Here is a 21,607-nt window from a genome sequence, read left to right on the forward strand (position 1 = left end):
TCATTTGCATGGTTACTTTTTGGTGTCGATAGCACTAATGGCGTCGGTTAGTGGTTCTTTGGTTCCACTTGAATCTTGGAATTGCGATACTGACTAATCATCACTCACAAGTAATGAGTGAGTTTTATTCGTTGTATGGATCCTTGAGTGGGGAGACGAGCTATGGAAGAATAGTTTTTACCTGTGCGAACCTTTTATCCTTACCCAAGATTCAACTCATGGTAATGATAGTAGCAATCTCCATTAGGAACCATTTTGCTTGTTCTTTGAGATGTTTATCTTATAAGTAATTAAGCCCATATATTGGATAGCCTTGGCCCAAAAACATGTGCCATCAGGCCTTAGGTCCGAAAATATGCATGCTTTATACTTATATTAAAAAACATCACCGTGTTTGCTTTTAATCCGCTTTGAGAGCTTATGGCATGCACGTCAAACCTACTATTCTCTATTGATAGAAAGCCCAAACCCAAAATTCTAGGGAAGAAAGACTCAACATGAACCGTGTGCAGGAGTAATAAGGTTAGGAGGATGTTTTGTATAGTAACATGTAGAATATCCTATGTTTGCTAACCCTTTTTTTCTTTGTCCTTGTGTCACACGTGCATCATGCATACCATACATCATACTAACACCTTATTTTTTAGCCATATCGAATCTCTTTTGGGTTAGAAGAGACAAGATAGTGGAAGGCTGGAGAGGGTTCCAATCTTGCCAAAAATTTGAATAGTGCTAGACTACCTCGAAAGACAAAGGCATCAAGCTTCTACACCAAGACCGAGACAACATCAAAAATGGCCAATGAAAGAGCTAATGAGCAAGACGTCGAGAAGCTCAAGAATGCTATCATAGATGATCTCAAGGGTGTGATCTAGAAGGAGTTTTAATAACACTTGGCTAGGATGGCTATGAATCAAGCACCATTTGTTGCCCCAATTGCACTAGTAGCTCCTGTGGTAGCCAATCCTCCTTTTGTCATGGACCCGGTTGTAATCGCTGTTGAAACTATTGCTGCTACCACAACCGCTAGGCTTTAAAAGATGCAAGGCATGCTGAAAATCAAAGGGTTGGACTTGACCTATGATTTCGAAGAGCTAGATTTGAAAGGTGAAGACAACTTGCCTGCAAAGCACAAAATGCCTAAGATGAACAAGTTTAATAGGACTGGTGATCTAAAAGCTCATCTAAAGCAATATATTACCATCATGGGAACTACTCAACTGAGTAGAACCCAAATTGTCAAGTTATTTGGTTTGTCACCCAAAAACCTGTTGTAAACTGGTACCATATGCTGTAAAAATCTGCTTTTGTCCCCAAAAGACCTGTTGTAAACTAGTATCATGTGTTGTAAAAATCTACTAAAGCTAAATGGCATGATTTATGTAACTCTTTTGTCAAATGGTGTGATTAGAACACTCATTTGGAAGTGTTAATTAGGGATCTTGAGTCCACCAAGCAAAAATCAAATGAGTCCTTCAATTTCTTGACCAGGTAGAGGAATAAGTTTGGGTTAATGAAAAACAAGCCTTTCGAAAAGGACCAAGTTCGTATGATGGTCTGAAATGTTCTTCCAAGATAGGTCTATTAACCTAAGAGTCAATTGATCTCTATTTTGATCTTAACAACCAAATTAAATATTGCTAACATAATGTTTGAGACAAAAACTTGATGGGCTCCTTATGCAACCTACACCTAAGGCAGTGAACCTACCGATGTAGCCTAGCACTAGTGAGTATCAAGGTCGTATCCCTGGAGATCGGGTGAACCTAGAGTTACTACTGCTTGCTATGTTATCTAGTCTGAAATAGGGTGTGAAAGTTCTAACATACCAGCTAATGGTTATGAGTGCAATTAAGTAAATGAAGGACAACAATGGACAATTAAAAGACAATTGTAAAGAGAGAAATAAATCCAAAAGGGAGCCTAAGTGATGGAATTCTAAAGATGAATTTTATGGATTGCCGATCTTGCTTACCCGTGCCTAAATCCTGAATTGAATCCCGATTCCTCTCTCGAGCTTACCGGATTCCTAAACCTGCACTAACCTAATGGAATCTCTTCCTATTAGATTACTACAAATTAGCATTAAGTATGATTTAAGACTATTAAGAGTTGTTAGTTCTTAATCCGTGAGTAAATCAACCTCATCTCTAAGTGTTAACTACCGGTCCTTACTATTCAAAATCCAGTTGTAACAAGCATTTCTTAATGTCAAGAAACAACCTAATAAACAATTAATCCAACGTCTCAAATTAACCGCATCAAACTTTTATTCTTTGAATAGCAAGAAGATTGCAAGAATGACAATTATAAAAAACTAACAATTAAGCATAATCCATCAACAAAGGTGAACCCTAATGGATTCAAAAGATCTAGCTGCTCATGTTCATAGTCAAAGCAATTAAAGAACAAAATAAGGAAAAACAAATTGAAGGTATGTACACCTTTCTCTTTCAAGCTGAATGAGAAACCCTAAATTTGCAAATTCAAAATCTCAGACCCTAGTTGCCTCTTGAATGCTCCCAAAGTTTGTCTTGATCTTCAATTCGATGTTGGAATAAGTGGAATCCCCCCTTCAATTGATGAAAATTGATCTCTCCAGGTCTACAATTGAGGTATAGGAAATATTTGATTAAGTGTGTGTCTTGGAATTGAGTCCAAAAATCGTCATGTTCAATTAGAATTCAAAATTGCCTATATAGTTGATTTAGCACGGCCGGAGTCCAGGCTGTGCTGAATCTGTGGAGTCTGTTGTGCTGAGCCACCACAGGCCGTGCCCAAGCCGGTGCTGATCCACCACAGGCCGTGCTGGAGGCCGTGGTGGCTACGGAAGTCGTGCTGAAATGGCACAATTGGGGATAGCCTCTTGATAATTCAGCACGGTCGGAGTCCAGCCGTGCGCAACCCTCGGGGTGCTTGTTCTCGCCCAATTTGATGGATTTTGCTCCGTAATCACACGTATTTCCCTCAATTACTGATGGTGTCCTTCGAAAATGACCTGAAACGAAAAGGGAAACAAAAGACAGGTGATTCTAGCATAAAACGGGATAATCATGCATAAAAATGTGAACAATCGGGCATGAAAACATGTGTAGTATGATGCTTATCAAATTACCCCATGCTTAAACTTTTGCTTGTCCTCAAGCAATTTACAACTCACTCCTCAAAAGATATCAAATAACTCAATCAACTGCATTGCAGGAGGTTAGCTCAAAATAAATTTCAAAACTCCGTAATGATTTTTCCCAAAATCCCCAAATCACTAAATCCTTAAGAGAAAGAGCAAACTTAATAAAGTTGCTAAAGCTAAAATGATAAACCATCTAAATTAAGAAATTGAGAATCATGCCTCACAAGATATCACTCAAAACGCACAAGTGTATATAGGTGAAAGAAGATCGCCAAGCTCTCAACGCAAAAATACAGAAAAAGTGCTTACCATAGGCTTGCTTATGGATTCAATCTCCACTACTACGAAATAATCAATAATCATGATCAAAGGATCTTGAGCCAGGTTGTAATGGGGTTAAGGTAAGGTACGCATAAACACGGAAAGTAGGCTACAAGTTGCTGGAAGTTAAGCAAGTAATGCAAGAAAGTAATGAAGGATCAAGTGCTGTACCAAAATGAACACTAAGTTGCTCTAAAAATAAGATGATGCTCGAAATGAACTAAATTAATACTTTCTACTTTTTTTTTTTTGCTTGTTTGTTTTTTTTTATATATAAATATATATACTATGTATATATATTACAACAGCTTATGTAGGAGTTGTTGGTTATTGACACATACAATAATTGAAGGGAGCATCTATGAAAAATCTAGCAACTTAGTGAAATATATGAATGCAGATTGATCCAAAGTAAAATGCAGCATAACTTATATAATTTCCAGCAACAATGGTAGAAAGAATGGTCAAATGAATAGAAGTGATAAGATGAGTGTCACTATTATTATTGTCACGAAAGGAATGACTAAGGCTCAAAATTGGTTCACTAAGGGAAAAATAGGGTTAGGCTTTTTGGCCAAATTGTGTAAATCCTAAGTGCCCAAATCATCTCACGATTATTGACAATTCATGTAATTTCAACAGATATCGTAAAGCAAGTTCTAGAAACAGAGATTCTGTAAAATGCTCACTAATGAAAGAAAAGGGAGCATAATAGTGATGCACCAATTGGCTCAAAATCTCACCATTTGAGTGATTTAAAATTGCATGAATTCTCAACCCAAAGTTTAAACAGTCAATCACAATAATAAGCAGCAATATTAATAGTGTTCTATATCTACGAAAAAGTAATATGGAAGAATTCAGGAAAAATACCAGTTTTACCTGGCTGGATTGTAGTTGAGAGATTTATTCATTGCCTTCTTCCGAACAAGGTTCGATAAAAGCTATAAGGGAATCCATTCAAAGGAGAAAAAAGTCATCAACTACTTAATTAAAACAAAACTCAAGATAGGCACAACATCGGTAGGTCCCTACCCCACATTTTAGTATAACACTGTCCACAGTGTTAGATAGATTTAGACTGAGAAAGCATATGATTCACACATTATGGTTATGGAAGATCATGCTGATTTTTTTTTCTTTTTTTTTTAATTAAAAAGGCATAGTGTTCTACTTAACATAAACAAACAAGTGCAAGGAAATAACATAAAAGTAAACAAGCTACAAGCAAGAAAGTAAAAGGAGATAACAAATTGAAAGAAAATAAATAAAAAAAATAAAAAATAAAAAAAAAATAAAATAAAGAAAAAGGATGGAGGAAAATATCACAAATTTTTTCTTTCCGCTAGGAGTCTGCTGACGGTGTATGCTCACTGGTTGGATCTGCTGGAAGTTGGGGGGCAGGGAAATTTGTTGAGGGAGGTTGCAGTGGTGGATCAGGATCTGTGAAGCATGTCGCCAAATCGAACTCCATATCATCAATGAGCCGTTGATTTTGTGCTCCAGCCTCTTGCATCTTTTGAATCTGCACTACTATGAAGTCTGTCTGGGTGGCTGTCTTTCTAAACCACTCAGAACTGTTGAAGTGTATCTTGTTCAAGCCCTTGTGCCTTCGTTTCTTCTTGAAACCGCACAAACTCAGTGTACTGCTGCTGCTGTAGATCGCAGACTCGATCTAGACGGTCGGCCAAAGCACTGATCTGGACGCTCGATGGCTCTACCGAATGAGAGGATGAGGCTCTAGATGAAGGCATAAACACTCTAGGCCGGGTTAGGAATCCTAACATCCGGAATCCCGAGACGGATGTTGGGCTCCTCCCGCATGCCTCTCTAGCTTCCCGACTATTGTGCTCACGAGCCTATATTCAATACCATGTGGATGTCTAGTGGCCGTGATCATCTGCATGTTGATCATTTGTCTGATCCCTAGTGGTGTCATGTCACCAATATTTGAAAGCTCCGTCAGACAGTCATCCAATACATCTAGTCTCTTAGCTAACCTAGTCACATACGGACCGAAACAACAATGCATCTTCTTCTGGGCGTCTACTATAAATGAACGGACTTGGCGAGCCAATAAATATCCCAAGTCTAGCTTCTTCCGATGTTGCATAGCCCAGAGAATAAAGACATCAGTCTGTGTGACTGCCCCAAAACTGTCCCCTCGGCCTGTAATGGTGTAAGCTAGTAGGGTATGAATGTAGCGGAGATGGTCCGGTAGGCTAGATGCCTTAGACCTACTTGGGTAGTATGTTTCCGGCCTCATTACCAATGAATTCCACATGGCGTCATATGAAATTAGGTGGATGTAGAGACAACCCTGATACTCCTCCCCCGAGATTTCTTGTTCAGTCCATAATCCCAAATGCATTCCAAATTGTGGGACCGATATCGAGAACTCCCTTCCCCCAAGCCTAAAATAAATTGCATCGGTGATGCCAGGATCCGCTGTCGCAGGAAGAAGGTCTTTGAGGAACTCGATCGTAAGCTCACGGTAGGTTGGCTCAATGATGTCAAAGAATCTCGCATATGGCAGAGTCTCGATCAGTGTGTGCACATCTTGAGCCAATCCCACTCTCTCTAGGGATGTGAAGTCTATGCAACGGCCCGCCATCACTTGCTTCCATCTCATGACTTGGAATCTACTTTCATTGTCTGCATTAGGGAATGTCCACAATGGATGACGGCCAGTGTGGATGGATTCAGCAGTGCTCTCCGAGGTCGGACTATTTCACGTGGTGGTGGAGGTGGAAGTCTTTGGTCTTGGTTCCGGTGCTCTGGAGTAAGACGTTCTTTCACCACGCGATCGCTTGCTGGTAGCGACGCGTTTCAGTTGCTTTCTACGAGATTTATCGCGGTCCGTCATATCATCTAATGCAACGAATTATTAGTTTTTTGTAAAAATTCAAGTTAATGAAAGAAATAATCTACCGAATCAATAGCATAATGATTATACTTCGACTAACCAAAACTTGTATAAACTAATAAACCGATATATATCAATCTAATTTATCATGAACCAAAGAATTGCAATTTAAATCTAAACATTATTCATGCTTTGCATGTCAGAGGCATATTTTATTTCCACCAAAACCCCACACTTATTAATTTCATAACCAACTACACCACAAACACAACAACTAATGTAGATTAACCTAACCAAGGTCATATAGTTACAATATAGAGCCACCAAAATATCCTAGCATGTCCTAACAAAAGTATATGTCTAAAATAGAAGTGAAATCATAATAATAATAAAAAATATAATGCAACAAATGAAGGGACTTACCTGAGTTCGCTTAGGAAAGTGAGAAGGGTGAGATAGGGGTATAAGAACAACACCTTTGAGCTAAGAAAAACAAAAGGGAAGCAAAATTTTCGGAGGCCTCCACTTCTTATAGGCACGGTTTCAGCACGGGTGAGGGTAAGGCCGTGCTGATAAGCACGGCTAGGACTCAGCCCGTGCTGATCCTTTAGCCTTCTTTCAATGCTCCTTGGCATGGGCATTGGCACAGCCGTGCTTCCCAGCATGGCTAGGGGTTGTGTCCCGTGCTGCCTTCGGAAGCCGTGACAATTACTCTTTATCCTTCAACACGGTCTTGACTCTGGTCATGCTCATCAGCATGGCCTGGTGATACAGCCCGTGATGGCCACGGAAACCGTGGTGAAACGGAGTGTTTCTGGGCTTGCCTTTTGCCGACTCGAGTCGCCTTGCCCCCATACCTATAATTAACACATATGCATGTAATTAGATCATTAAACAAGTAGATATGGTCAAATGGAAGAGTTTGTCCTCTTCGATTCTATAAGTCCAAAAAATTAAAATTAACCTAATTATTTTTAAGCAACTATAATAAAGTCAAATGAAAATAATGAAACAATCACAACTAATTAAAAACATGACAGTATAATCCAAGTCGAATGTACAGAAGTGCTTATTTGCAGAGTCTTAAGCATGACTCATTCAGATCACCCTTTCTGTGCATACAAAGCCAGGTCAACTCGTTGCTCACTATCCAATGAGTTACAATGATATCGCTTTAGCCGATGGCCGTTCACTTTGAAGTTCCCCTTCTCTGGATGATGCAACTCTACCACTCCATATGGAAAGACTTGTCCGATCTGAAATGGTCCAGACCAACGAGTCAGCTTCCGGAAGCAGGGCGAAGGCGAGTTGTAAAGCAACACTCGATCCCCAACCTGAAATTCCTTAGGCTCACGAATCCTTTGATCATGCCATTTCTTAGTCCTTACTTTGTAAGTTGAGGAGTTTTCGTATGCCTGCTGGCGCCACTCATCTAGCTCACTTAGCTGCCATTGTCGCTCCTTACCTGCGCGCTGGCAAGGGTCACAAACCTTAACAAATTTCCGTGCATCTTGGAAGAGCGTAGGCCAATAGAATCCTGCCTCTAGCACCTTCCCTCGCAGTATGGTTTGCTTGATGACCTCCAAGTGGGTCCCTCATGGCATTGCTTCAATATTTGGAGAGTCTCCTCGCCATATACACAACGGCCGAATCACCCGATCTGCATATACTTTAAACAAAAGGGATCTTCCCAAATATAGTATTTCAAATCGTGAAGAATTTCTTCTTTCGACACGTCATACCCTTTGGTAGAACCCTAGCAACCAAATAGTTAGCATAATCAGAAAAACAGGGAGTATCAGTGTATACCCGAGTGACATACAAATGTTCTTCTGGAAATCGATCATCTATGGTCGTCTCATCAAGTGCATCTAAGTGAGGATTTTCTAATCTCGATAAATGGTCCACGCCGGATTCTCCGCCCTTCTTATCCTTGATCTCGACGTCAAATTCCTCAGAATAAAAGAATCCACCGAATCAATCTCGGTTTCGCATCATTTTTCAGGAATAAGTACCTCAATGCCGAGTGGTCCGTGAAGACAATGGTTTTGGAGAGAACGAGGTATGATCTAAACTTGTCGAAGGCGTAAACAACCGCCAATAACTCCTTCTCTGTGGTGGTGTAGTGTTCCTGGGCTCTTGTCAAGGTCTTGCTAGCGTAGTAAATGGGTTGAAACTTCTTTTCAATCCTCTGTCCAAGCACAGCTCCAACTGCATAATCACTAGCATCGCACATCAGTTCAAAAGGCAGCCCCCAATCAGGAGAAACCATGATTGGGGCTGTAGTTAGAAGTTTCTTAAGTAACTCAAAAGTTGCCACGCATGCATCATCAAAAATAAAAGGTACATCCTTAACTAATAATTGAGTGAGGGGCCTAGAAATCTTAGAAAAATCTCTAATAAATCTCCTATAAAACCCTGCATGGCCCAGAAAACTCCTAACAGCCTTAACAGAACTAGGAGGAGGTAGCTTAGATATTACTTCTACCTTAGCTCTATCCACCTCCATCCTAGCCTGAGAGATCTTATGCCCTAAAACAATCCCCTCTCTCACCATGAAATGACATTTTTCTCAGTTTAGTACCAAGTTAGCCTTAATACATTTAGCTAACATGCGCTCAAGGTTTGCCAAACAAAGAGAGAAAGAATTACCAAAAATAGAGAAGTCATCCATAAATACCTCCATAGACTCCTCAATCATGTCCTCAAAAACAGCCATCATGCACCGCTGAAATGTAGCCGGTGCATTGCACAGTCCGAATGGCATCCGTCTATAAGCAAACGTCCCATAAGGGCAGGTGAAGGTAGTCTTCTCTTGGTCCTCAGGTGCAATAGGAATCTGAAAGTAACCTGAAAAGCCATCAAGAAAACAATAAACATGTGACCTGCTAAACGTTCAATCATCTGATCAATGAAAGGAAGAGGAAAGTGGTCCTTCCGAGTTGCATCATTAAGCCTACGGTAATCAATGCAAACTCGGGCTAAGCCTCACATCTTGTCTCGAGCCTGGGATCAGCTCATCCTTCTCATTCCTTACCACGGTGATGCCTCCTTTCTTGGGTACAACCTGCACAGGACTAACCCACGAACTGTCAGAAATAGGATATATCAAACTTGCATCAAGAAGTTTAATTACCTCCTTCTTTACCACTTCTTTCATGTTCGGATTGAGTCGTCTTTGAGGCTGAACGACCGGCCTGAAACTGTCCCCCAATGAAATCTTATGAGAGTAGAAACTTGGATTTATGCCCGGGATATCGGCTATATTGAAAGCAAAGGCCTTCTTGTACTTCCTTAGAACTTCCAACAGCATGGCTTGTTCTTCAGGAGTTAGATCGGTACCGCTATGATTACCGGTAAGCGCTTCTCTTCATCCAGGAAGGCATAAACCAAGTGGCTCAAGTAACTTCTTGATTCTAAAACTAGTGGGTCCTCGAATGAAGTCTTTACTTTCGCACCCCGACTGTCAAGAAAAAGATAGGGATCAGTTGACAAGCTCGGCTCAGAAGCCAATAAAACAGCGAGTTGCTCCAACACTTGCTCGTTGGACAACTCCTCCTCATCCTCAGCTAATGCTACTTGCAAAGGGTCAGAACATAAAATTTCTTGTAAATGGGACTCAACCACATCATCAATCACATCAATAGAACATACAGTATTATCATAGTCCAGTGACTGTCTCATGGAAGTGGCCAGGTCAAAGGTAATGGTCTCATCATTAACTCTAAGCTTAAGCTTTCCATCGCTTACATTGATAATGTTCTCGATGTAGCTAGGAAAGGCCTACCCAGGATAAGAGGCAGTGCTATCACCCTCCATATCCATTACCACAAAATCTACAGGAAAGATAAATTTATCTACCTTTACAAGTACATCTTCAACAATACCTCTAGGAATTTTAACAGTCCTATCTGCTAATTGAACACTCATCCTAGTAGGCTTAGGCTCATGCAACCCTAATTTGGCAAATAAACTAGTGGGCATTAAGTTAATACTGGCTCCTAAATCAGCCAATGCACCACTAATTGATAAATCACCAATCATACAAGGGATAGTAAAACTCCCGGATCTCGCCGCTGAGTGGCGGTTTGTTCGGAGAATAGCCGAACACTCCTCATTAAGCACCACCCCGACCAAGATCCTCCAACTTCCTCTTGTTGCTCAAAATCTCCTTTAAGAACTTGGCGTATTTCAAGATCCGTGAAATTGCCTCAACAAAAGGTAAGTTAATTTTCAGCTGCTTAAATAAGTTAAGAAACTTACTGTATTACTTGTCCACCATATCCTGTCTCAACCTTGCAGGATATGGTACCGGGGGCCGATGCTCCCACGTGGCTCTTTGCCTGTCTTCTTTCTTTCTCTCATTCTCTACCATCTCAAGGTCTGGTCCTTCCTTAGCTGGCTTGACCTGCACGATTGTATTATCCTTATCAGCTAAAGGCGAAGAACCAGTCAAATTCTTACCTGAACGCAAGGTGATAGCTTTGCAATGCTCCCTCGGGTTTGACTCTGTAGTGCTAGGGAGCGATCCTAAAGGTCTCTCTGAAAGCATCTTAGAAATTTGGCCAATTTGAGTCTCCAAGTTCTGAATCGAGGCCTGCTGATTCCTAAGTGCACTATCAGTCTGCTGGAATCTTATTTCTGTAGATGTCACAAACTTCATCATGAGCTCCTCTAAATTTGACTTCTTTTCTTGGGGAGGAGGAGCTTGTGCAGGCCTAGCTGGTTGTTGTTGTGGCTGTTGATGAAGTCTTTGGAAACCTGGCGGACCCTGGCCATTATTGTTCCTCCAACTGAAATTGGGGTGATTGCGCCATCCAGGGTTGTATGTATTGCTGTAGGGGTTATTCTGCTGTCTTGGGGCATTCCCCATATAATCAACCTATTCAACATCAGAAGATATAGTAGAATTAGATGGAAAACTAATAGAAGATGAAGCAACCATACCTCCCGCAGTGATGCTTCACCGTAATGCGGGCCACTACAAAACTTCGCAGCCCAACGTCACGCGTGAACCGGCATCCTGAGTTGGTCGATCTTCTTGGCTAGAAGCTCCACTTGAGCTCGCCAAGGCTGTAGAGTCCACTTGGTTGACCACTCCTTGTCTTCCTGGTCGGCTCCTAGAGGATTGCCAACGATAGTTGTTCATGGCCATTTCCTCTATCAAGTTCCCGAGCTTGCTCGGGCGTCTCTTGTTTAGCGCCCCACCTGCTGCAGCATCCACCATCTGCCTCGTTGTGAGGTTCAACCCGCTGTAGAAGGTTTGAACCTGCATCCACACTGGCAATCCGTGATGTGGGCAGCATCTCAAAAGATCTTTAAATCTCTCCCATGCATCGTACATGCTTTCATCATCAAACTGCACAAAAGAAGATATGTCATTTCTAAGTTTAGCAGTTTTAGCGGGAGGAAAATACTTATATAAAAATTTTTCGGCCAACGCCTTCCAGGTAGTGATCGTCTGTTGTGGAAGAGATTGCAACCATCTCTTTGCTCTGTCCCTCAAGGAAAATGGAAACAATCTCAGCCGAATGGCATCATCGGTTGTTCCATTTATTTTGAATGTGTCACAAATCTCCAAAAAGTTGGAGATATATGCATTGGGATCCTCGCTGGGCAATCCTCTAAACTGCACGCTTTGTTGGATCATCTGGATAACATTGGCCTTTATCTCAAAATTGTTGGCCGCTACAGCAGGTCTGACTATACTAGTTTTCGTCCCATCCAAAGATGGTCGAGCAAACTCGTACATCGTCCTCTGATCCTCATCGGCGTGGGGGTCATGGTTTTTCATCGTGTCTAGTCTATCCACAGGTACCTCAACCTCAATCTCCTCCTCTTCTAATTGCAACCTCTTCCTTAAGAGTTTGAGGGATCGTTCTGGATCAGATAGAGGCTCTATAAGATTCGAGTTTGAGCTCCTGGTCATAAACTACCTGAAACCGAAAGTCCACACAACCATCGATCAATAAAAATAATATAATAATAAATAATAATAAAATTAAAGAATAAATGAATAAAACAAATAATGACTAAATTAACACAAAACAATTCACTCTAGTTCACTGACTCCCGAAGCGGCGCCAAAAACTTGATGGGCTCCTTATGCAACCTACACCTAAGGCAGTGAACCTACCGATGCAGCCTAGCACTAGTGAGTATCAAGGTCGTATCCCTGGATATCGGGTGAACCTAGAGTTACTACTGCTTGCTATGTTATCTAGTCTGAAATAGGGTGTGAAAGTTCTAACATACCAGCTAATGGTTATGAGTGCAATTAAGTAAATGAAGGACAGCAATGGACAATTAAAAGACAATTGTAAAGAGAGAAATAAATCCAAAAGGGAGCCTAAGTGATGGAATTCTAAAGATGAATTTTATGGATTGCCGATCTTGCTTACCCGTGCCTAAATCCTGAATTGAATCCCGATTCCTCTCTCGAGCTTATCGGATTCCTAAACTGCACTAACCTAATGGAATCTCTTCCTATCGGATTACTACAAATTAGCATTAAGTATGATTTAAGACTATTAAGAGTTGTTAGTTCTTAATCCGTGAGTAAATCAACCTCATCTCTAAGTGTTAACTACCGGTCCTTACTATTCAAAATCCAGTTGTAACAAGCATTCTCAATGTCAAGAAACAACCTAATAAACAATTAATCCAACGTCTCAAATTAACTGCATCAAACTTTTATTACCGAATAGCAAGAAGATTGCAAGAATGACAATTATAAAAACTAACAATTAAGCATAATCCATCAACAAAGGTGAACCCTAATGGATTCAAAAGATCTAGCCGCTCATGTTCATAGTCAAAGCAATTAAAGAACAAAATAAGGAAAAACAAATTAAAGGTATGTACACCCTTCTCTTTCAAGTTTGAATGAGAAACCCTAAATTTGCAAATTCAAAATCTCAAACCCTAGTTGCCTCTTGAATGCTCCCAAAGTTTGTCTTGATCTTCAATTCGATGTTGGAATAAGTGGAATCCCCCTTCAATTGATGAAAATTGATCTCTCCAGTCTACAATTGAGGTATAGGAAATATTTGATTAAGTGTGTCTTGGAATTGAGTCCAAAAATCGTCCTGTTCAATTAGAATTCAAAATCGCCTATATAGTTGATTTAGCACGGCCGAGTCCGTGCCGCTGAATCTGTCGAGTCTGCTAGCCTTTGAGCCACCACGTGCCGTGCCCAAGCCGGTGGCCGATCCACCACCGGTCAGGCTTGGAGGCCGTGGTGGCTACCAAGTCGGCCGAAATGGCACAATTGGGGATAGCCTCTTGATAATTCAGCACGGCCGAGTCCGGGGCCGTGCTCAACCCTCGGGGTGCTTGTTCTCGCCCAATTTGATGGATTTTGCTCCGTAATCACACGTGATTTCCCTCGACACCGATGGTGTCCTTCGAAATGACTGCAAACGAAAAGGAAACAAAAGACAGGTGATTCTAGGATAAAACGGGATAATCATGCATAAAAATGTGAACAATCGGGCATGAAAACATGTGTAGTATGATGCTTATCAAGTTTCTATATAGCAGTACATTAAAAGATCTCAAATTGGCTAGAGCTTCCTTGAAGTTTCAAGTAAGTTCTGTAAAAAGACCCAAAAAGCGCAAGGGCGCTTCCAGAGTGCAGGGGCGCTTTTCACATTGTCAAAATCTTTCAAGTCGTCAAAAATTCCATTTGACGTCTTGCCAAAGACAAAGCGACATCTAACAGTCAAAGAGTCAAATCTTAGAGAAGTGCGATGGCACTCCATAAGCGCAGGGGCGCTCGATCTTGAAGCTTAAGACTCAAAATGCCAGTTAATACTGTGATGAGAAGCGTAAGGGCGCTTCTGAGCACGAACAAGACAAGCGCTAGGGTGCTGCCGATGCAAGGGCAATTTTCATAATTAATGCGATGTCAGTAACCATTGAGATATCAGCCACTAAGTGAGAGCCATGTGTTTGGAGCCCTAACATCTCCTTTTAGAAAGCGCAAGGGCGCTTTTTATAACTTCAAGCAACTTTTTGCCAAGTCACCTAATTTGCATTAAATGATTTTTGGACTAATTTTAATGTCTCTAAAAGGTAGATATGTATAAATACCCTTCATAAAGACTTAAGAAGTAAGTGTGTGATTGTGTCTTGTCCAAACTCTTGCAAATTTATTTCTCAACTTTCTACACTCAATTTTCTTCTTTGTATAGTGTATTAAGTTGAATCTTATTGTTCAACTAAAACTCTAAAGGGTTGTTGTGTGAGCCTAGGTATTAACACAAGGAATTGGTTATTGAGTAACTATTAATACTCAAGGGTTAAGGGACTTAGTGAGGGATTGGTTCACTAAGGGAAGATATTTAGTGTTAGCCTTAGAAAACACCAAGTTGCTGGGTGAACTTGTAAAATCCAAAGGTTGTAATCTTAAAGATTATAATGGAATACTTAAATTTGATCTTGAGAAGTGGATGTAGGGAGGATTATTCTCGAACCACTATAAACCTTTGTGTCAATCTTTCTAACCCCAACTCTCTTCCAATTCTCTCTACTCTTTCTTAGATCATTGTGTGTGACCTAAAATTACTCAATTCCATAATTTAAGGTCACTAATTCAATCCTCCCTTCTTAGTTCCAAGGGAAAACAAGCAGTATTAGAGCTAGAACATTCTTATCAAACTTCATTGCAAGTGTAAAGACCATGGCAATCAATGAAGGAGCTCAACACCTCAAGCCATTCTTTGATGGATCCGACTATGCCTTTTAGAAATTCTATATGGAAATCTATTTGGAGTCACATGGCATTGAAGTATGGGATTATGTGGTGAACAAATGGAAGGCTCCCACCAAAGTCAAGAATGGTGAAGAAAGGATTCTTCCTATAGAAGAATGGGTGGATGCTCACAAGAAGCATAATCATAAGAATAAGCAACCAATGTTCATTCTTATGAGTTGCCTCTCTAGAGAAAAGTGTAGGAGAGTGCAACATTGCACTACGGCTTATCAATTTTGGACTACCTTTGAGAATTATCACGAAGGCACCAAGCAAGTTAAATAAAGAAAGATCCAAATGTACATTACCAAATACGAGATGTTCAAGATGAAGCTAAGCAAATCCGTTACCGACATGACAAATAGACTTCTCAGCATCATCAACAACATAAGAAAACTTGGAAAGCACTATGAGCTAGTGGATATTAACAATAAAATTCTTAGGAGTCTTTCTTTGGATAAGTATGGTGCTAGAGTGGCTAGTATTGAAGAAGCAAATAAGAACCTTAGGAAGATACCTACGGATGTTCTCATAGGTAAACTTATAACCCATGAGATGTCTTTTATTAAGGATGAGTTCGATAAAGATGTTGGCAAGAAGAAGGCACTAGCACTTAAGACTAGCATAAAAGCTTAAGAAGTAAATGGCATCCCAAATGATGATGAAGATCAAATAGAAGAATAAAGTGAGAGTGATGATGTGGCTCTTATCACCAAACATGTCAAAAGAATTCTTGAGGCCAAAAGGAGAAGAAGCAACAAGCCCTTCGCAAGCAATAAACCCTTCTTCAAATCAAGATCAAGCAAGGACAAGAAGATGAATTCACTTACTATGAGTGTGGGAAGCACATACATATTAAGCCAGATTGCCCCAAATATTTGAAGAGGAAGGGAGACAAAGAAAAGAAAAAAGGCTTGAAAGCTACTTATAGTGATGCTTCCTCATCCTCCAATAATAAAAGTGAAAGAGAAGAAGAGGCTAATCTTTGCTTCATGGTCAACATGGAGGACTCTGATAAGATGTGTCATAAATCTTTAGCATGTTGATAGTGGATATTCAAGACACATGTTGGGTGATAAAAACCTCTTTGTAATTATTAAGAATTATGATGAAGGCAAAGTCACATTTGGAAATAATGCCAAGGGTAAGGTAATTGGCATTGGCTCCATTGATAAGGATGGTAAATCTTTCATTGATGATGTTTTTCTAGTTGATGGGTTAAAGCACAATTTGTTAAGTATAAGTCAATTGTGTGACAAAGGTAATAGAGTCACTTTTGACTCCAATGGATGTCTTATCAATGCCCTAGTGGATGAAAATGTGATATTCAAAGGAGAAAAAAGTGGCAACACCTACACAATTGACCTACACAAAGTTGCTAATCAATCTTTCAAGTGTCTTGTCTCTATTAGTGATGAATCTTGGCTATAGCATAGAAGACTTGGTCATGCAAGTATGGAGCTTCTGTACAAATTAGCTAAAGAGGAACTAGTAAATGGACTCCCCAAAATGAAGTTCATCAAGGACAAGCCTTATGAACCATGTCAAATGGGGAAAGAACATCTATCATCTTTTAAGCCTAAAACCATTGCAAGTACTTCTAGACCACTTTAACTACTTCATATCGACTTGTTTGGACCTACATGAGTAGCTAGTTTGGGTGAAAAGTCATATGCATTTGTGATTGTAGATGATTTCTCTAGATTTACTTGGGTCAATTTCCTTGCTCATAAGAATGAAGCTTTTAACATGTTCAAATCATTTGCAAAACATGTTCAAATGAAAATAGATATTTGATTTTTCCTATAAGAAGTGATCATGGAAAAAAATTTAAAAATAATCTCTTTGAAAACCTTTGCAAAGAATTTGGTATTTTACATAATCTTTCATCTCCTAGAACACCACAACAAAGTGGAGTTGTGGAAACAAAAAATAGAACACTAGTGGAAATGGCTAAAGCTATGCTCAATGAGTATAAACTCCATTCCTACCTTTGGGTGGAAGCCGTTAACACTAATTGTTAAGTTGTAAATAGAGTCTGGAATGGAAGAAAGCCTAAAGTTTCATATTTTAAAGTATTTGGATGCAAATGCTACATTTTAAATACTAAGGACAATCTTGAAAAATTTGACTCTAAAACCGATATTGGAATTTTCCTAGGCTATTCCACCTCAAGCAAAGCTTATAGAGTCTTTAAGAAACATACTTTAGTAATTGAATAGTCTATGAATGTTGTTTTTAATGAATCTAGCAAGTTTGATCTTAGGAAATGTGCTTGTGTGAATGATTATGTAGGTGCATATGAGGAGCTAAATATGAATCTTGATGACCCACCAAAAGAAGTTCACAAACCCATAGAAGGTAATCAAGAAGATCAACAAAATTATGATGTAACTCAAGATCTGCAAGCATTGGAAAATTCATAAAGTCTTCCCAAGGAGTGGAGTGATGAGCATAGTTTTACACATATTTGCTTGTATATTATTGCGTATGTTCTTAGCAATTATTGTGCTTCTATTCCCAGATCACCCGTGTTTTATGTTTTTTTGCATTTCAGGAACATTTATAGGACCATCATCGGTGTTTAAGCAATTATAGATCAATACGTGCGGAAACGGACGAGATTCATCAAGATCGGACAAGAGCCCGCATTGCACACATTGAGCACGGCCTGAGTCAAGGCTGTGCTGACCATCACAGCCTAGACTCTGGCCGTGACCAACCATCAAAACTTGGTCTTCAAAACAATAGTTTGGGCACGGCTTCAGAGCCACCACTCGCCCCAGACGGGAGCAACACTGGCCATGGTGAAACCCTAGTTGGTGAGATCCACAGCTTCAGTAAGGCATGGACTCGGCCGCGGCCTTGACCACTACCGCTGAGTTAAATATATAAGAAAAATTCATTTTCTTAGAGAAGAGGGAAAAAGAGTGACATTGAGCCCTAGTGGTCGGTTCGGCTCGCACAATACCGAGTGCAGAGAGAGTCATAGTGAGTAAGAATCCCTAATCGTAAGATTCCGAGTGCAAAACACTAGTGGAGCAATTCAAGAGGCGTTTGGGAGATTAATCAAAGTGTAGATCCGGATTTGGAGCTCGCTCATCCAATTCGAGAGAAAAGGGTGTACATGTTTTATTTTCATTATTCTTTCATTGTAATTGATTTCCTAGATTGTTTTAAACATGAACATGTTTAGCTAGACTGATTTAATCCATTGGGATTTCTTTACTATGTTGGCTTGATATTATATTGTTAGATTGTTTGAGTTGGTTTTGTATTCTTCTTGTTTTCAGTATTAATAAGATTATGCATTATTCATGAGACGTTGTGAATTGTGATGTTTAGATTCTTTATGAGATTGAGAAATCTGTTTGGCAATTGGAATTTTGAATAACAAGAACTGGTTAATAATCACTTAGAGATAAGGATAATTAACTAGCCGGATTAAGAATTAACAAAGCTTAATAGAGGCGGATTAAAGCTTAATGCTAATTTAAGAATCAATCATTAGGAAAAGATTCCAACTTTAGGTTATTAGGTTTAGGAATTCGGTTATCTCGAGAGAGAAACCGAATTCGGTTAAGAATTCATCCACGGGTAGCATAATTAGACTCACCGATCCTTTATCTTTTGTTCGGTTGCCAACTAGTTTAGATTCCCTTTGGGTTTGTCTTCTTGTCTTGATTATTTCATTTATCAATTACTCTTGCATCTCCCTCGGAACTTAGCTTGTAGTTAATAGTTAGTTTAGAAATTATTCATTATCCATTTTAGGTTAATATAACAAAGAACAAAGGAGTAACTCTGGGCTTTCACTTTCCCGAGGAATACGACCTTGATACTCGCCATTAGTGCTAGACTGCATCGATAGGTACACTGCCTTAGATTGTAGCTAACACGAATAGCACCCATCAAGTTTTTGGCGCCGTTGCTGGGGAATGTTTGAAAACTAGAGTGAAATTTGCTATTTGTTAATTTAGCCATTTTTTTTTCTTTCTTATTATTTTATGATTTTTATTTTTATTTGTTTAATTATTTTATTTTTGTACATATTTATTTAGTTTAAGTTTATAATTCATATAGTGAATGATAAGGAGGTTCAATGCTAAATTTAAACTCTTTGTATGATACATTGGAAAATGGGATCAGGAACCAAGAGAGTGCTAAAAATTGGGATGCCCATGCATCTTTAGATGCTCGAGTGGAATCATTTTGCAGGGCTACCGATCAACTCTCTTCTCCTATCCTTTCATCTCAAGTCTTTTGTGAATTTTGTTGTGGTTTACATGTGTGTAATGGTTGTCCATTGTATAGTGATGTTGCTCATTGTTCTTATAACTGTGAACAGGTGAATTATACGGGAAGTTAGCCAAATGACTCGTATGGAAGCACCTATAATCAAGAGTGGAGCACTCATTCACCCTTTGGATGGAGCTTAGATGGCCAAGAACCACTAGGAATTCAAAGCAACTACATCAAAGAAATTTAATGTTGCACCTTCAACTCAAGATGAAGAGTTAGTGTCGGAGAGCCGATGATGAGGTTCATTACAAGTCTTGATGATGATTCCAACAAACAGAGGATACTTGAAGATCAACAAGCCTCGATTAAGAACATAGAGCATCAAGTAGGCTTGATCTTTCGGTTACTAGCGGCAGAGCAATTGAAACTCCATCAAACGCCATCGAATCCGAGGGAGCATTTGAGCGCCATCACTTTATGCTCAGGGTGAGAATTTTTCCTGGTTTATCTATTATGTTTGACGATGATGCTTATGTGCGTGACGACTCTTTGAACATGGAGATAGAACCGGAAAGGAAGAGGCAAACATGATCCCTCCGAAAGACTTTCAACAGGAATGTACAGTTGATGATGCCGAGTTGCGTTAGAGGAATTGTTGGTAGATTTTCCACAAGTCCCCTCGATGATGGAAGATGAGCACGAGTTGTCCAATGAAGAAGTCTTGGAGGAGCTCGAGTTTCTCCTAGCAAGTGAACCAAGCCGGGGATCAAGAAAACCATCGACACTCTTGAAGAGATTGCCCAACCATCGATCCTTCCAATTGTTGAAACTCCAGCTTTCAAATTAGAAGAGCCCCTAGAGCATCATGACTACATCCAATTATACGAGGAGCGAGTCTTGCCCATCATATTGGCAGCTTGTTTGATAGTTGGGAAGAGGAAATTGACGATTATCCCTCTAAGCGGATACTTGAAGACATTTGCTTGGAAGAAGGATGGATGGTCGTCGATCACGCCCATTTGCCTTTCACCATGAGTCCAGCTAAGAAGACTCATCACATAAAAAAGAAGCACTTTTGGGAGGCACCCCAAACTTTATCTTTAATCTTTAATATTTTAACATTTTATTAGTTTTAGTTTTCATATTTTCAGTTTTAATTTTATTTCTTTATTTTATTATTTTCAGATTCTACCGAAGAGGCACTGAATTTCTACAACATCAGCCTCGATGGATGATCAGGGCAGTCCCCTAGATCTTTTTATTTTTCTGCATTTATTTACTTTATTTTTCATACATGTCATGCACTTGGATTGTATTGCCTTTGTTCTCTGAGTTGAGCATTCCATGCGGGGTATCCATAACATTTTACACTGAGGACAGTGTGTTCTTCAAGTGTGGGGTGCTTATGGATAAACCTTAATCTCTCATATGGATTTTTAATATATCTGAAATTGCTATGGCTAGGTGTTGTGTATTTTTAGGGGATGTTAGGACACTGTGTTTTTATGCACTTGAGTATGCTATTTTTGAGCTGATTGATGACTTGATTTATAGAATTGTAGTTACTTTTCTTTGCTGTTCATTGTCCTTAGAAAACAATTTATGGTGTTTTACACATCAACCCTGCCGGGTTAAACCGGTGTTATTTAATTATTTTTTCGAATTGTCGAATTTTAACTTAGAACGTTGATAATATCATATGCATGTGTTTCTTAAGTAATGATTCAATTAATGATGTTGCGAACCAACTGCACCTAATACCACACCTGAAAGTGAGATTTTGAGCCAGTTGAGCATTCATTATACTTACGCTCTTTATATTTCTTGTTTGAGTGTGCATTGTACTTAACTTTGCTTCTAGAACTTGCTTTGTAATGCGTGTTGAAGTTACATGAATATTGTGAATACCATGAGATGATTTGGGTGATTTAGGATTCCCCACATTTGACCAAAATCCTATCACCTTATGTTTCCATTAGTTAGCCAGTTTTTGAGCCTTAACCTTTTCTTCATAATCTACACCTATACACTTCAAATATACCATTCTTTACATTTATCTTTCCTTTACCCTTATGCTGGAATTTCTTTATGTGATATGTTCAACTTTATGCGGGATTAAAATGCTAGTTGCTATGTTGGTAAATTCACTAAATCTTCTTGATATTTTAAATGCTCCCTTTGATCCAATTTGTATTTGTTATTCTTTATGTTTATTCGAGTTGTACGCTAATAAGTCGCTAGTTCATTATTATAAAAAAAAACAACAAAAAAAGAGAAAAAAAGAAGAAGAAGA

The 21,607-nt window shown here is 39.4% G+C and overlaps 1 non-coding gene across 1 annotated transcript; it reads left to right on the plus strand.

The window, feature by feature from the left end:
- Positions 1 to 11,602: 11,602 nt before the first annotated feature.
- Positions 11,603 to 11,709, plus strand: LOC125370756. Its single transcript, XR_007216859.1, has one exon. It is a non-coding gene; the product is annotated as a small nucleolar RNA R71 (small nucleolar RNA).
- Positions 11,710 to 21,607: the final 9,898 nt, after the last annotated feature.

The sequence above is a fragment of the Ricinus communis genome, chromosome 7 (assembly GCF_019578655.1).
Source record: "Ricinus communis isolate WT05 ecotype wild-type chromosome 7, ASM1957865v1, whole genome shotgun sequence".
In the NCBI taxonomy this organism is placed as follows: domain Eukaryota; kingdom Viridiplantae; phylum Streptophyta; class Magnoliopsida; order Malpighiales; family Euphorbiaceae; genus Ricinus; species Ricinus communis.